We start from the raw sequence: 16,706 nt of genomic DNA, 5'->3' as shown, positions 1-16,706 counted from the left end.
GGTGGGTGTGACCGGTCAACAGGGAATGCTTACTCCTCCTAGGCACCTGATCCCACCTCTGGTGTGTCCAGGGGTCCGTGTTTGCCCAACTATCTATTTTGTATTGCTTATAGGAGTTATGAGATTGATCACTGTTCGTTATCTTCACCTTTCATCAAACGGTTGTTTAGTCCATTACTTGATAATGCGTAATTAATTTGTGTATCGAATCAGTTGATAAATATAGACACCACGATAATGGAATATCGTTTCACAGATATGGGAAGTCGATTGATTGATCGATTGAATATTGTTTAACGTCCCTCTCGTAAAGAAGCTACTTAGGTCACTTCTAATGGAAATTATTTGTTGCTTGTGGATACGGTTTTGTCCAAACAAGATACAGTATAATCTGTCTAAACCGGCTATGTGTGGTTCCAAAGAAATTGGCCGGTTTACACAGAGTCCGGAGTGTTGAATGTTGACAAGAATGAGAGTTGCTTCCCTTGTATTCACTGTCTATGCATACATGTGTAATGATTGCTAACGTTTTATTATTATCAAGAAAGAATTCAAAATGTAAAGTGTTTTATTGTCGTGTTCTTTTGAAAAAGTTTCAATTTTTATAAATAATTTAAAATCTGGGAATTTTTCACGCACTTTTCACTTTTCTGTTGGTAAATTGTCGATTTCGTCTACATCATCGCCGTCATCAAGTGCCACATTTTATACTTTCGTCAAGTTTGTGTTCGTCCAAAATTTGTCTTTCCCATCTTTCGGCGTAAATGTATCGCTTTCAACTGTCTCAATTTGTGAAACGGAAACTGATGTAACGCCGAGTAATCCACCGGACATGGCGAGTTGTGCTAACTAACTGCTTATCATCACTGTCTGACTTGCCGGAGAGAGTTCCGAGAAGTCCACGAGGGAAAACCCTGCTTTTGGAAAACATAACTGGATTGTTGACGATTTTGTTTCATTCCAAGAATGTATCGAATTCATCGATTAATTGAACTTTATCTTTTAATACCAGTTCTCGTCTCTTTTGTTTATGGGGGGGGGGGGGGGGGGGGGCATTACCTCGTGAGTGGTGCTGTCATAATTGAAAAGTGCATCCCCCAAATCAGGTTTTATTTTAAACTGATTACGACTCATCAGCAGTTGCACTTACCTGAGGCTCCCCTTCAAACACCCTTTGTGTACACCGCGTGTGATCGACCGAATACCGACAGGTTGGTCATCGTGGAGTTGCTGGTTTAAATACGATAATTAGAGCTAATTACGAGCAGTTGGGACCTCGTGTACCCCGAATACAATTGACCGTAACATCATCGAGAGGCCGGTTTACACAGGATAATAATATTTAATAGATAACAGTGGGGACCGTGTAAGTTGGCTGATATACAGAATACGCAGTATCCGGAGTACAGGTAATTAATAATGAAGGATTTGTTAAAGCAATGTTGGGGACTATATTTTGTGGCCGGAATTGACAGAGCGCCGGAGTACTCAGAGGCCGGTTTGAACAAATTATACTGTACTTCGTGATCCATTTTGAACTACTCTATCATCATATGAGAGCATACTCACCTGACGTCACCTGCATTATTCGCCTGGTGGCAAGTAGGTATAAAGCTATCAAGTGGAGGTACGAGTGTATCAGTCTAAAAACCACCAAACATGATTTCGTTATGCAAGTATTACTTGTAACTAAAGTGGATTTATTATTTACGCACCAGGTTCCTTTTGGAAAAAAAATTAAGGAACTATCAACGTCCACATTAGACTAGATTCAAACCTTGTTTAAGTGGGAGACAACAAAATCATTTTACAAAAGCTTATCGACAGAATTAATATAGAATAAATGATGTACTTCTCTCAAGTTGATTTAAGTCTTCTTTACTTCCTTTGGACGGAAGAGACATACTCGTTACACTTAACGAGATCGTCCCTAGACACATACATTTTAAGTGAGGGAGAGAAACCAGTCATTGTCACATGAAGACAAGTTGCATCATTCAGAATTAACTAAAGATATACCAAGATCATGGATATTTTGCGTCCTTTCTCTCTCGACAAGTTTCATGAATTGCAATGTTGAATATTACATTCAATGTCATATACAAAAAATACATCAAGTGATAATGTGCGATTGATAACAAATGTCAAATATCACCCAAAACTGTGTTATAAATCATTCCTAGATACCTAGGCGATTTATTTGTTTATTTCATTATTTTTTTTTTCATTTTTAACAATGATATATTTCTGTTTTAAATGTAATACAGATTCGTTTGATTTATCCATGTCTCTGCATGTTTCTGTATCATCGATCTTTCTGAAATAAAAACAGGGTGATTGTTATTTTAGTGTACTCTTTATATAGAAGGTAAATCATACTTAATACAAAGCTGCCTGTAAGTAATTGTTTGCAGCCAATACCTTTTATAAACGTCGTCACGAAATATTTTGAGAGAAATATTTAAATACACATTCAATAAATTTCAACCTTATTTAGTTTAATTGCAATTCTGTTATTCATGGATGATAAGGCAATGTTGGGGTTTAGACACGTTTAATGCGTTCGTGACATTTTGATTCACACCGGTATAAAATTTCCAGACAACAGAATATATACATGAAAGGTGAATATAACGAACAGTGATCAATCTCGAGCTCATAGCTCCTATAAGCAATGTAAAGGAGAGATAGTTGGGCAAACACGGATCCCTGGACACATTAGAGGTGGGATCAAGTGTCTAGAAGGAGTAAGCATCCCCTGTCAACCGGTCACATCCGCCATGAGCCATATATACTGATCAGGTAAACGGAGTTATCCGTAGTCAACATCAGTGTGCCAAGAACGGTTTAATAATCGGTATGAAACACGCCAGACAGCATTTGACCCAATGATACCATAGGATTTGCGAAATGCTGACTTCAATTGAGCCTGTTGAAACCCCTGGATCATCAACTTGTTTGCCTCGATTTAAAAACTGACGATACGCAGAACAAGCTCTTGTGTATCGAATCAGTTGAGCGATATAAACACCATATGCAGGTGATAATGAAATATTGCTACATGAATATGGAAAGTTGATGGTGGAGAAGCCAAGATCATCCCGCTTGTCATACAGTTGAGTTGTCAGTTTGTCTACTTTCAATAAAATATCTAAGTATGAAGAGGAAGTGGACGACTTTGTGGTGTCTCTTATTTCGAGCCCATAGGGATATATCGAATCGACATATGAATGAAAGTTATTATTGATAATAGACAAAACGTCGTCGGTATATCTAATGATTGAATTGAAGGTCACAGCAAGAGATTTGTTCTTCTCACGTAGAAGTTTTTGAATAAATTGTGCTTCATATGAATATAGAAACACGTCAGTTAACAAAGGAACACAATTCGTGCCCATGGGAATTCCAACAGACTGTTAGAAGACCTGATCACCAAAGACCACGAATATATTATTTATGAGGAACTCTAGCATATGTTTTATTTCAACTTCAAAGTACTTGTGCGTTGAATCAGAGTGGTGTGTAACAAAGTAGTTTTTTGGATGCGTTATCGCTAGATATGAATCTTTCCGTTTTCCATTTTTGTTGAAGAAGCAACTGTCTATGATGTCAAAAAGTCTAGTCTTTAATTCATCGTGAGGATTGATGGTGTAAAGTGTTGAAAAGTCATGGATTTTGATGTTATTGATTTGGGGAAAGTTTTGCGATTTCAAGTTTACTAAAAGTACTTTAGAATTTTTTAGAATCCACATTTGATTAATGCCACTTCTGGCATATGTAGTCGCACATGAATATGTACATGTACATGTATTTGTCATTCAATTATTTCTGTAGCTTGAACCCTGATTCACTGGCAATGAATTTCGATATTTGAATACATGCTTCCATGCTAATATAACTAGGTACTCGTTTTGTTTTTCAGGTGTTCAGGAATTGAGAAGATTTTTAAATGTGTAATAAATTTTCACTATATGATCAATATACCTTGTAGCCCAATCCTATAACCTGAAGCTCTGACTATAACTGCACGGAGTTTATTTCCTATATATTAAAAATATAGATTTTTAAAACATTTGATGTGTTCTCATAGTAAGATCCATATAGCTTGAACTCTCTGACCAGATTATTTTAAATGGATGTTCGTATTTTCGATTTTGATCATGACTTTTCTCTATCCCTATAACCCCTGACACAGAGGGAGTAATTTCGCAATTTAATTAGAGAACCCTTAATGAAATAGGAATGGAAGTAGTGCCATACATGTACCTCCCTCTCATGTAATTGGAGTTTCCAGCAACACCAAAAAGAACAAAACATGTGAAGGTAACGCAATGATCCATCACATTAATACTAAATGAATATCAAATTGAAAACAGGACAAACATGGACCCCTGGAAATACTAGATGTGGGGTTAGGTGTCTTGGAGGTGTAAGAATCCCCTGTTGATCGATGACACCCACCTTAAGCCTTCTATCTTGATCAGGCAAACGGAGTACCCCGTAGTCAAAGTCAGTATGTAAAAAACAGTCTAACAATTGGTATGAAACATGTCAGACAGATTTGGTCTAATGACAGATTGTATTTGCAATATAGATCATAATAGCGATCATATTAAGTAAGAAATGCTGACGTTAAACGAAACTTTTGAAACCCTTGCAACATCAACTTAGTCAGCAGCCTGCATCGGACTAACATTTCATCGTATGCATAACATGCTCTTGTGTATCGAATCAGTTGATAAATATAGACACCATATGCGAGTGATAATGGAATATCGTTTCATACATGTAGATATGAGAAGTCGATTGATTGATTGAATATTGTTTAACGTCCCTCTCGAAAATATTTCACTCATATCGAGACGTCAAGATTGAGAATGAAGACATATGTTTGTCATAAAGAACAAGGGGCAATGAAGGTAATTTTTTACACAACCTTTGAAAATATCTAATGCATTGAATTTTCAATTGATGCTTTGTATATACAGTGTTCGACACTAAGTTAATTACCCAACTAGTCCACAGGACTAGTGAATTCTGTAATTTAGAAGTCCTAATGATTGGTGACTAATCCGGCTGTCGAAGTCAGGCGGTCGAGTTGCGAAGCGACGAGGGGGGAGAGTGCGGGAAGGGGTCCGGGAAAATTTTGAAAATCTAGATGCAAAATCGTGCATTTCCAGTAATTTTTTTAGACAACCAAATAAATATTTCATACTCAAATTCAGCTTATATTTCTAAGGATTCTCACATTAAACCACCAGAAAAAAATATTTTACTGTTTCAATTTTATTAAGAGTTCACATCAAGTGCATGAACATTTTACATGCTTTGTTAGAAAGTTCCTGAACATCTCATTTCACTGACGCTCCCTAAAATCCGTAGTATCGTGCAACCAGACGCTCTGCTTTCTCCGTAAACCACCGTATCTCTGCTCGTCGGATATCTGCGGAGACAGTCGAGTGTCTGGTTGAACTGCCACATTTTATCCAGTGTGTAGTGTATGCTTGAATCACTGTGCCATTTAATAACTATAATTCTAAGCGCAGAAGTGACACGGTTACAATTAAACAGCTCGATCAAAAATTAGTTCATTGTGCATTTACAACGATATGAAACAGAAACGAAATAAAAAGACTTCGACAATTATTTTATTGTACAGGGTTCTGGTTTTTTTAGTAGTCCGCCGGACTACTTATTAATGATATTCTGATAGTCCGGGACAAAATGTACTAGCCTCGGGCTACCGGACTAGCGTTAGTGTCGAACCCTGATATACCATATCAACTATTTCTTTAGAAAGATTTGTACAACTTAACCGTTTTGGGGCAAAAAAAAAAAAAAAAAAAAAAAAAAAAAAACAACAACAAAAACACACACACAACAAAATCTGATTTTTTTTTTTAGAAATATCTTATAACTTTGGAAAGGTCTCTAATTTTGATTTTATGTCTTAACAATTAAATTAAAATCATCAAAATTTAATTTTGGACGTTCTAAATCCAATTCTGGGGTAAAATCTCAGAATTTTGTTGCAAAAGTACAAATTTTCCTGGAAATATTTTTCAATTTTGGCAAAACACATTTCAACAAAGTAAACAATATATATTCTATTATTCAGTTTAATTCAGTTTAAAACATCAAATTAAAATAATCCAAATTCATTTCTGTGCGTCATAAGTCCCAATTTTGGGGTAAACTTTCGGTTTTTTCTTGAAAAAAACACCACAACATAAATCTCGAAATATTTTACAACGTTGGTAAGAAACATATAAGTATACTGTTACCGTCTATGTTCAGTAAACATCAAAATATTAAGCTGATTTTTCTTCATTCGAGTTCATTCTGGAATGAAAGGTGAAAATAACGATCGGTGATCAATCTCATAACTCCTATAAGCATTACAAAATAGATAGTTGGGCAAACACGGAATATATTTAACTGATATTTGAATGAAAGTAAGTATCATCGCTAAGTAAAATATCGTCAATATATCTATATATCGAGTTGACGGCCACAAGACATTTTTTTTCTCGTACATGTATTTAAGCTTTGAATAAATGCTGCCTCATAAGAATCCCAAATTGTCATCCTATGAAATAACACAATTTCTAACATATTTGTTTATTGTCAACAAGGAATTCTAGCATCATTTTAACATCAACTTCAGTGTAATTGGGCCTAGCATCAAAATAGTTCTTAACACAGAAATTTTTCGATTTATGACTGATCACAAGATAAAAAAGGACTACTCTTCAATTTATTGTGAGAAATAGTGATGTAAAATATTGAAAAGTCTTGTAATTTCAAAATTGTTAATAGTGCTTTGTAATTTTTGAAAATCCACATTTGATTTACAACACTTCTTGCATGTGTGTGGGACAATGTGTCTGATTTTTTATTTCACAGCAAATATAAATCAATTTTCGTAAGTAATAAAGATAAAGGCTTTGTAAAACACTAACTGCATCATGGAATATTTTTTTCGTAAAATTTTGGAATCCCCTATGGGTACAGTAACTTGCATTCAGTCGTCCAATTGACTGGAATATTAAATGTCATTAAAATTTAAACGTGATTCTTAAGAATTAATGCCTTTGAAAAGGACCTTTAAGTATCTGTTAGATTAATCTCGGTTGAGATTCGGCTTGGCTGAATATTTGGACTGACGCCTTCACCGAATCTCGGATTAGTCCTTCATAATTCATGTCTGGAAATTTCCTTGCATCTTCGACTGGTTCTTGCAATTAATGTGTACTTAGGTGACACTGTTGTTCGCTTCAAATCAGTTAGTTGATTATTAAACCAAATCTGTATCACTATTAATGCTGTATTACTTACGTCTAAGTATGTAAATTCCATAAAATAAACCATCACTAATTTTTCCGTTCAAATGAAGACTTCTACGGTGCAATATTTTATCTCCCAAAATTGAAGAGTTCCTATAGTTTGTTTTTTAAATTAGCGAAATGCAAGTAGGTATGTAGAGATACAATGTATCAGTAACTAGATAAAGTAGACTATAGGAACTCTTCAATTGCAGGAGATTAAATATTGTGCCATGGAAGTCCTCATTTGAATGGAAAATTTATTGCCTATTTTCATTTTGGGATTGTTATACCTAGACGGTAAGCAATACAAAATTAATAGTGATAGAGAGTTAGTTTGATAGTTAAATCACTTATATTATTTGGAGCAAACAGCATGGTCACCTAAGTGCACATTAATTATTAAAACTGGCCAAAACTGAAAGTAAATTTCCAGACATGGATTATGAAGGACTGCTCCAAGATTTGGTGAAGGCGTCAGTCCAAATATTCAGCCAAGCCGAATTTCAACCGAGATTACTGTTAAATAAGTGTGCAATTAAAGCCAAGTTATTGTAATAACGATCCTTACTAAAGAAGACAATGTTGTTTTAAGCTTGAAAAAATGAAAATAACGAACAATGATCAATCACATACATTATAGAAAGAACACAAAATTCAGACTAGTGCAAACACGTCTTGCTGACCTTTCACACCTGTTGTGATCTTTTTCTGTCATCACTTTTGGCTTACTAATCACGGTACAGATAGTGCGCATATATAATATGTGTTTTAACGCAAAAGCTTGTTTTTTGTATGGTTAGTTTTTAAATCGAGACAGGCTACTGACAAACAAGTTGATGGTGCAGGGGATTCAACAGTCTCGTATAAAGTCAGCATTTCGCAACTTCTATGGTCGTTATAACGTTCTAGTTTACAAATAGCTCTTATCATTGGGTCAAATGCTGTCTAACTCGTCTCATACCGATCGTTAAACCGTTCTTGACTCCGTTTACCTGATCAAGACATGGGGATCACGGCGAGTGTGACCGGTCGACAGGGAATGTTTACATGCACTCCTCCTAGGCACCTGATCCCACCTCTGATATATCCAGGTGGCCGTGTTTACCCAACCCATTATTTTGTATTGCTTACGACCCCTGGGTCGAGGCCTCTGCTGGTGGACTGTTAGTCCCCGAGGGTCTCTACAGCCCAGTAGCTAAGTACTTCGTTACTAGCTTGAAAATACGGATGTATATTTAATTGCTGTTATAAAATTTAGAAATTCATTTCACAATTAAGGATTATCTCCCTCACACATAGCTCTTATCCTTAGACGAATTTGATTCCATTTTTTGGCACACTGTTTGTCCCTATGGTAGCTCTAAAACTTCATTGTTATTTCGGATTTCAAACATTTGGTTGAGCATCACTGAAGAGACATTATTTGTCGAAATGCGCATCTGGTGCATCAGAATTGGTACCGTATAATTTTTACATTACAGGAGTTGTGAGATTGATCGCAATTCATTATATTCACTTTTCATGTACATCTCCAGTAATGGCATATATACAATGTAGCTGGGTTATAGTTGAAAGAAGAACATCATGTAGAAGGATTGTGTATAATATGGTACATATTTACGCACTGTAAGATTTGTGTGTCATTAAATTTTTTAATGCAATAATAGAAATATATCTGTAGGAAATATAGGTTTCATCACCTATAATGACGGAGTGATTTGAAAGTTTTTCGTTTGGTTTAAGGTAGATCATGCAAGGTGAAGATAACGAACAGTGATCAATCTCATAACTCCTACAAGCAATACAAAATAGATAGTTGGGCAAACACGGACCCCTGGACACACCAGAGGTGGGATCAGGTGCCTAGGAGGAGTAAGCATCCCCTGTTGACCGGTCACACCCGCCGTGAGCCCCATATCCTGATCAGGTAAACGGAGTTATCCGCAGTCAAAATCAGTGTGCCAAGAACGGCTTAACAATCGGTATGAAACACGTCAGACAGCATTTGACCCAATGCGAGGTTGTATTGACGAACTAGATCGTTATAACGACCATAGAATTTGCGAAATGCTGACTTCAATCGAGACTGTTGAAATCCCTGTACCATCAACTTGTTTGTCAGTAGCTTACCTCGATTTAAAAACTGACTATACCCAGAACAAGCTCTTGCATATCGAATCAGTTGAGATATATAAACACCATATGCAGGTGATAATGGAATATTGCTACATAAATGTGGGAAGTTGACGATGAAGAAGCTTAAATCATCCTGTTTGTCATACAGTTGAGTTGTCAGTTTGCCGTTAATGTCTACTTTCAATAAAATATCTAAGTATGAAGCAGAAGTGGACGACTCTGTGGTGTCCTTTATTTCGAGCTCACAGGGATATATCAAATTGACATATGAATGAAAACTATAATTGTTAATAGACAAAACGTCATCGATATATCTAAAAGTCGAATTGAAGGTCACAGCGAGAGATTTTGTCATGTGATGTCATAGGTTTTTGCAAAAATCTTTATGAAATTAAACTTTGCACATGATATAAACATATCTTTCAGAGGACTATTTATTCATATGAATATTTTGGTCAACTTTGTGGTCAAAGTTCTAATCTTCGTTTAAACACTGAAAAATACAAAGCACTTGCGCCGCGCATGGATTCACTTAGTAGCCATGACGAAGCATAGAGATCTGAGGGCAGCCATCTCAGTTCTACGGAGTATATATATGAAAATTGTTAATGTAATTATTGAAGGTAAAGTTTGCTACGAACTTCATAACAGAAGATATATGAAAGCTACGCATGTAATACATATTTCACTGTTCTTTTAAGCTCGACTATGAAGTTGCTCATTCAGCGATTGAAAAGGTATGGGAAATCGTTTATTCTTTGGCGTGCTTGATACAATACAAAACAAGTTTTCAAATACCAGAAAGTGCATAAAGGCCTACTTTGATGTTTTTAACTCACCTGATATGAAAGCTCAATGAGCTTTTCTGATCGCCTATTGTCCGTCGTCTGTCTGTAAACATTTTCGACATCTCTAGAACCACTGGTCAACCAAACATAGCAAAAAACATCCTTATGTAAAGAGCTTTCATGTTTGTTCAAACGAAGGACCATGTTTCCTTCAAAGGGGAGATAATCACAAAAATGCAAAAATAGGATGGGGTCATTGGAAATTTTCTTCTCAAGAATCAGAACCAGAAAAGGTGAGATTTACATGAAAGATGGCTGACATAGTGCAGATTCAGGTTTCTGAAAATCACGACCCCCGGGGTAGGGTGGGGTCACAATAGGGAACAAATTTTTCACATACAAATATATAGGAAAATATTGAAAATCTTCTCAAGAACCACTGGGCCAGAAAAGGACATATTTGTATGAAAGCTTCCCGACAGTGCAGATTCAGGGTTGTAAAAGGCATGGCCCCCGGAGGTAGGATGGAGCCACAGTAGGGGATCAAAGTTTAACATACAATGATAAAGGGATTGATTGATTTCATATTGTTTAACGTTCCACTCGAGAATTAATGATATAGGGAATTTTTTTTAAAAAATATTCTCAAGAACCACTGGACCATCTTTTAAATATCGATCTTAATTATATAGAGAATAATACGTGACAAAATCTGTATCACACTCCATATCAACCCGAGACTCCAATATCAGCCCGAGACTCCAATATCAGCCCGAGACTCCAATATCAGCCCTCAGATATTGCCATGTATTGTTGTTTTTATTTTATATTTGAAAATAGTGAATTTTGAAGGTTCATTAACAGATAAAAGTTAAAAACAACGATTGCTGGTTTTTTTTAATGATTTACGATACATGTATCGGTATATGACATAAGATAGCAATTTAAATAAATTGTTTCAATTCTTTATAGCTTAATATTACTATTTGCTAAACATTATCGTTACGTTTTGGCAAATTCTATCAATTCCTCAGTCAAGTTCTCCAATTTACCCCGCTAACAATTTCAATGTTCTCTCTCCCATTTCTTCTATGCAAGGTGAAGATAACGAACAGTGATCAATCTCATAACTCCTACAAGCAATACAAAATAGATAGTTGGGCAAACACGGACCCCTGGATACACCAGAGGTGGGATCAGGTGCCTAGGAGGAGTAAGCATCCCCTGTTGACCGGTCACACCCGCCGTGAGCCCCATATCCTGATCAGGTAAACGGAGTTTGTTTACAAAATTATATCGTCCGCTTCCAAACGGACAAATTCCGAAGTACTCCGAGTGAAAACTACAGAGGTGTTCCAGAAACGTACGATGAGGGGTGAAATAAAGGGTAAAAGAACGGGTGCTGATACAGGGTGTGTGATAAAGGGTGCGTGTCTGTGTTCATATCAGGCATGCAGAAATCCTATATTATATTACAAATATGTAATTAAGTGATTTATTTTGATAAATTTACAGATATATCAGAGTTTATAGACTTGTTCAAGTCTCTATGTTGTTTTTATCACTTTATCATTTTGTTCAAATTTTTCTGTGTTTCAGAAGTCTAAATATCTGCTCTCTACCATACTTAATCACCAAACATATTTGGCATTATTAAAAGTATTAACGAGAGCAATGATCATTAAACATAGAGAATTGAGCAAGTCTAAAGAGTTTATGTCATACTGTCATTTAATTGTGTTTCATCGTTGCGTTCCTCGTATTCCCCTATAAAGCGCCTTAGAGTAATTCGTTTTACATAAGGCGCTATATGTATTTTTATTATCATTATTATTGATAATACCTTAAAACATACATGATTTAAGATATAATGGGAAAACAAATAGCACAAATTTAAAATAGCATAAATTCAAAACGTTTTAGAATAGATTCACCCGTGCTCTTTCAGTTTTTCTGACAAAACATATTATCTTGGGTAAACAAACGAATCAACACAACCAGTGTGTAAAGAAAGAAATATAGTAAACCTTTTAAATGACGACCAATGTTGAAAAAAATATGAGCTCCATTCTGAAATGATGATATAATTCAAATTCCAGTAGTCACGATTTCAGTACTGTAGAATATAATTTAAAAAATAGAATAATCCATAGGTGTTTTTTGTTGGTAGAATCATTCTAGTCTAGAATATTGCTTATGTATATTATCGAAATAATATTTACATGATAACAACATCATACATGAAATCAAATCTTGGCCACTGAAAATGATTTATAGGCAAACCTAAACGCCAATCAACTTCTATTCAGCTGTAAATGTAACCGCCCTCTCCCAAAACAAGCTACATGTATATAAACAATGTAAATGTGTTCATTTTTAATATACCATCGCACCAACAATGTCTCCGAATATAATTTTTGGTTTCCTTTTTATCTATTGCCACATTGCCTATGCTCAGAAGACCACCAATAATTCAGATCAGATAAACATACCCGACCTGCAAAATAGGGTTTCCCTGTTGGAAAAGGCTGTCGGGAAAATTCTTACTGGGAAAGACCACGTTAACCTCGGAAATATCAGCGCGTTAAAGATCCCATATCAGGGTGAGTTATAGCTACAGAACAGGATTTTAAGTTGTTAAAAGTAAAAACATGATTGAATTATACTTTCTATTACCTATACATTTGTGTCAGTTTGTAAATAAGTGTTCACATCGTTCCTTCATCTTAATTCTCCCATATTTAGGGATCCCTGCCTTTAACACCACACCCGTAGCCTTTAGTGCGAGATCAGGGGATATAACCGGAATAAGTACTGGATTCATTCTCAAGTTCGATAATGTCCTCACCAATTTGGGTAACCACTACAACCCAACAGACGGAATCTTTATCGCACCTGTTCATGGACTATATATGTTTCACTGGACCATGAACTGTTTAACACGCGGAAGTAATCACTGTGGAACTTCTCTAAGGGTAAACAACGCTCCAAAAGGTAATATATATTCAGGCGAGGATGGTAATGGTTATCACCATACGGGTTCGAACACGGTGATTGTGGAAGTTCAGGCGGGACAGCATGTGTGGATTCAAACAGTGACCTGGTCCAACGTCCGTATTTATGATTGGTCTTCGTTTACAGGTTGTCTTTTGTCAATGCTATAATACAATGATTCTCTGTAATGAACGTTTAGTGATTTATAATCGAAAACAATAATATTCTCATGTTTGTTCATATTCAGAAAAGAAATTATTTTCTAAAATGTAGTTGATTATATTAAAGGGGCGTTAGCTGTCATTTCGTCACCCCCAAAAAATCAATTAAAATTGTTCTATATTATATATGTCAGTAATAACACCCATATTCAGTTATTTCAAACACTTTTTAACTGCAAAACTGCGTATGCCACATGGAAACGTGATGTAAAACTGCGTATGCCACATGAAAACGTGATGTAAAACTGCATATGCCACATGAAAACGTGATGTTAAACTGCGTATGCCACATGAAAACGTGATGTTAGTGATTCAATGATTAATGGCGTGCAAGACAATAATTCTTCCTTATACATTTCTTTACACTACATTGTAAAAGTAGTTATTTAACATAATTATATTACGTTTCTTTTGTTTCTGGTACAAAATAAATGTTTTATTAGTCATTGATATGTATCCCTGTGCCATTGAGAGGTTTTGAGAAAAAGAAATAGTTAATTGCCATCACTTTCACAGCTAATGTCCCTTTAAGTATAGATACTTAAATCAGTGCTTTTGTAGTTTGAAATTCTTCTAAATGTATGTCTGAAAATATAGACTATTCAACGAAATACTAGTTGCGAACAATACAAACTGAAATATGTGTTTAATACGATGCATGCATGATGTTTTGTAAATAAAAAAATCTGAAACCCCTCTGCAATTATTGTTACCTCTCATGAAACATTAAAGAGACACTACAGCTCATTTTGCGCAAAAATCATGAAATGACAATTTTCCTAGTGCTTTCTCAATTTTTGTTGCATTGTTGAAAGTATGAACTTTGCGAAAATAACATTTATCTAAAGTTAAAAATTGTCGTTTTAACGTAAAAATTAATACTTTTTGATGGCCTATACAAAAAATATCGAGTCTCCTCCTTTCAGTCTTCAGACGCATGCGCATAGACAGTAAACAGTGCAGCATGTCGTCCAGTGAGAGAAAGTGTAGTTGATAGATCTAGAATTTTGACAGATTCTGTGAGAAAAGAGGTAAAAATAGAATGAGATAAAACTCATACGTGAAATAGAATTTACCATGGTATCAGTTTGACCGTTGGAAAACAAAGAGTTCGGAGAAACCCATGTAACTCAGTGGCGGATCTAGGATTTCCGAAGGGAGTGTGAAAGTCAAAGGTTAGCCACAGTAATCGGCCATTCTGGTGCAAAATTTGGATTTTCATTCAAAATCTGTGGCGTAAAAAGGGAGGGGGGATCCTGCCCCCCCCCCCCCCCCCCTAAATCTGCCATTGAGATTAGCTGCGAAGACACTACTTTTAAAAGTAAGTGCTATTTTTATCTGAACACGACACGTGTTAGTTGTAAAAACATCGATCAATGGGAACATGGACGGGTTTCTGTTGAAATAATGATTGATATAATTACTTATTTTAAGGAGCAGGGAATACTCTTATACCTGAAAGGTGAGTGTGGACCTCCTTGAAGGGGAATTTAAATAATTTCCTATACAACACCTTTGCTGTCATTCAAAACCACGTGATGTAAATAAGCATTCAAAAGTCCGAGTCAGAATGAAGAAACCTTTGAATTCCGAACGATCTTCAAAGCGCAGTTGAGAGTAAATTGATGCATCCCAATTGTTCAAAATTGTCAGTATCGATATGAATTTTATCATTTTATCAATACATGTTTTAAAAAACACTTTATTAAAATGTGGAAAATGAGCTGTAGTGTCTCTTTAAATATATTTGAAATGCAAAATTCCATTTATCTATGAAAGCTGTTTTTTTAAGAATTCAATTATGAATGAATAAAGAATTGTGTTAATGGACATTTGTGAGAAGGACTGTCTTTTACAATCAACGACTGACTTTGATATGAGCATAAGATACGGAAATCTGGTCGGGATATATCCGTATACATAAATTAAGTGATGTACAGATGCCGATGCAATGTACAGAACTGTTCAATTTGTCCAAACATGCAACTGATGCTTAATATACACACGAGCGACAAGCAGAAATGATGTGACTTCAATAAATACACTTACATTTATCATCTTTTACATTTATTCCTTGAATGAAAATTGATAGTTTGTGATATTTCGCATGTCTAATGGACAAACGGCAAAAGAGAACACAAACTAATCGATCTTAAATGACATTTTAATCATAAAGTTTTAGATATCATCCACTCACTCCTTAAATGGGACGATTTTTTGCATTCACACGTCAATTCTTTTGTTGTGTCCACAGGACGGATGTAGCTATCTACAAATTCAGTTGTATTTATATTTCCTACTATTTTTCTCTGATTGCCCTTAGAAGGTGCATTGTAATGATATCACATTTGATACATCTTGTTAATCAGAGCTCTCATAAGGTCAATATAGGTGTTACTATTGAATGAAATGTCATGTGTATATCAAATCTAAAAGAATTTATATCTACATTTTCATTTCAAATGTATCAAATATAAGTAATCCGTGTCAAGTTTGTTGAGTATATGAGTGATTAACTACACTGGAAAAGGTAGTAATTTGTATATAACGATGAGTATTTCATATTGTAAGAGGTTTTATGTCTAGAAAATATTTCATGAGACTTTATGATTCCTTTCTCAAATTTAGTTTTGAATTTGGTTGCATTTTGTAGATGATTTTTCCATTTGGAGGAGGGGTAACTGTCAATGCATGCACATGTATGTTTTGTTACACCTTTAATAAATTCGTTTTTTATGAAGTGTGACTATGCAAAGTCGTGATTTTTCGTAATTAATTGAAGTGGAAAAACTAATTCGCTTTTTCAGAATACACAAGTGTAGCTGCATATACGTAGCTGTATGGTAAAATACTGGGGCAGATCAGAGAGCTATACGTCCATTCCTCATAAAAATAAATTAACGTGGTTTGAATTGACTGCTTACCTAAAATGCCTACATCTACAGACAAAAGCATTTGAAAGGTTTTTGGTTCACGTGGGGCTTTCATGAGAGTTTGGACAGAGGTACAATGGGGAAATATGTTACGAATTTTTATATATTTTCAGACGGCGATGCAAGAATACATCGATAAAAAACCTTATTGATACGCAGATTTTTCTGAGCCGTGAATCGAAGGTTTTTATAAGGGGTGAATCTGTAGCTCTGTCCCAATATTTTCACGGAGATCTAAAAATCAGAAGCTGATACAGATGTATAGTATGTAATTCTGAATTATCGGTGTGTTTAGCGTGCTTTGTA

Source organism: Ostrea edulis, chromosome 3, assembly GCF_947568905.1.
Source record: "Ostrea edulis chromosome 3, xbOstEdul1.1, whole genome shotgun sequence".
Lineage (NCBI taxonomy): Eukaryota > Metazoa > Mollusca > Bivalvia > Ostreida > Ostreidae > Ostrea > Ostrea edulis.
Note: the sequence above shows the minus strand (reverse complement) of the source record.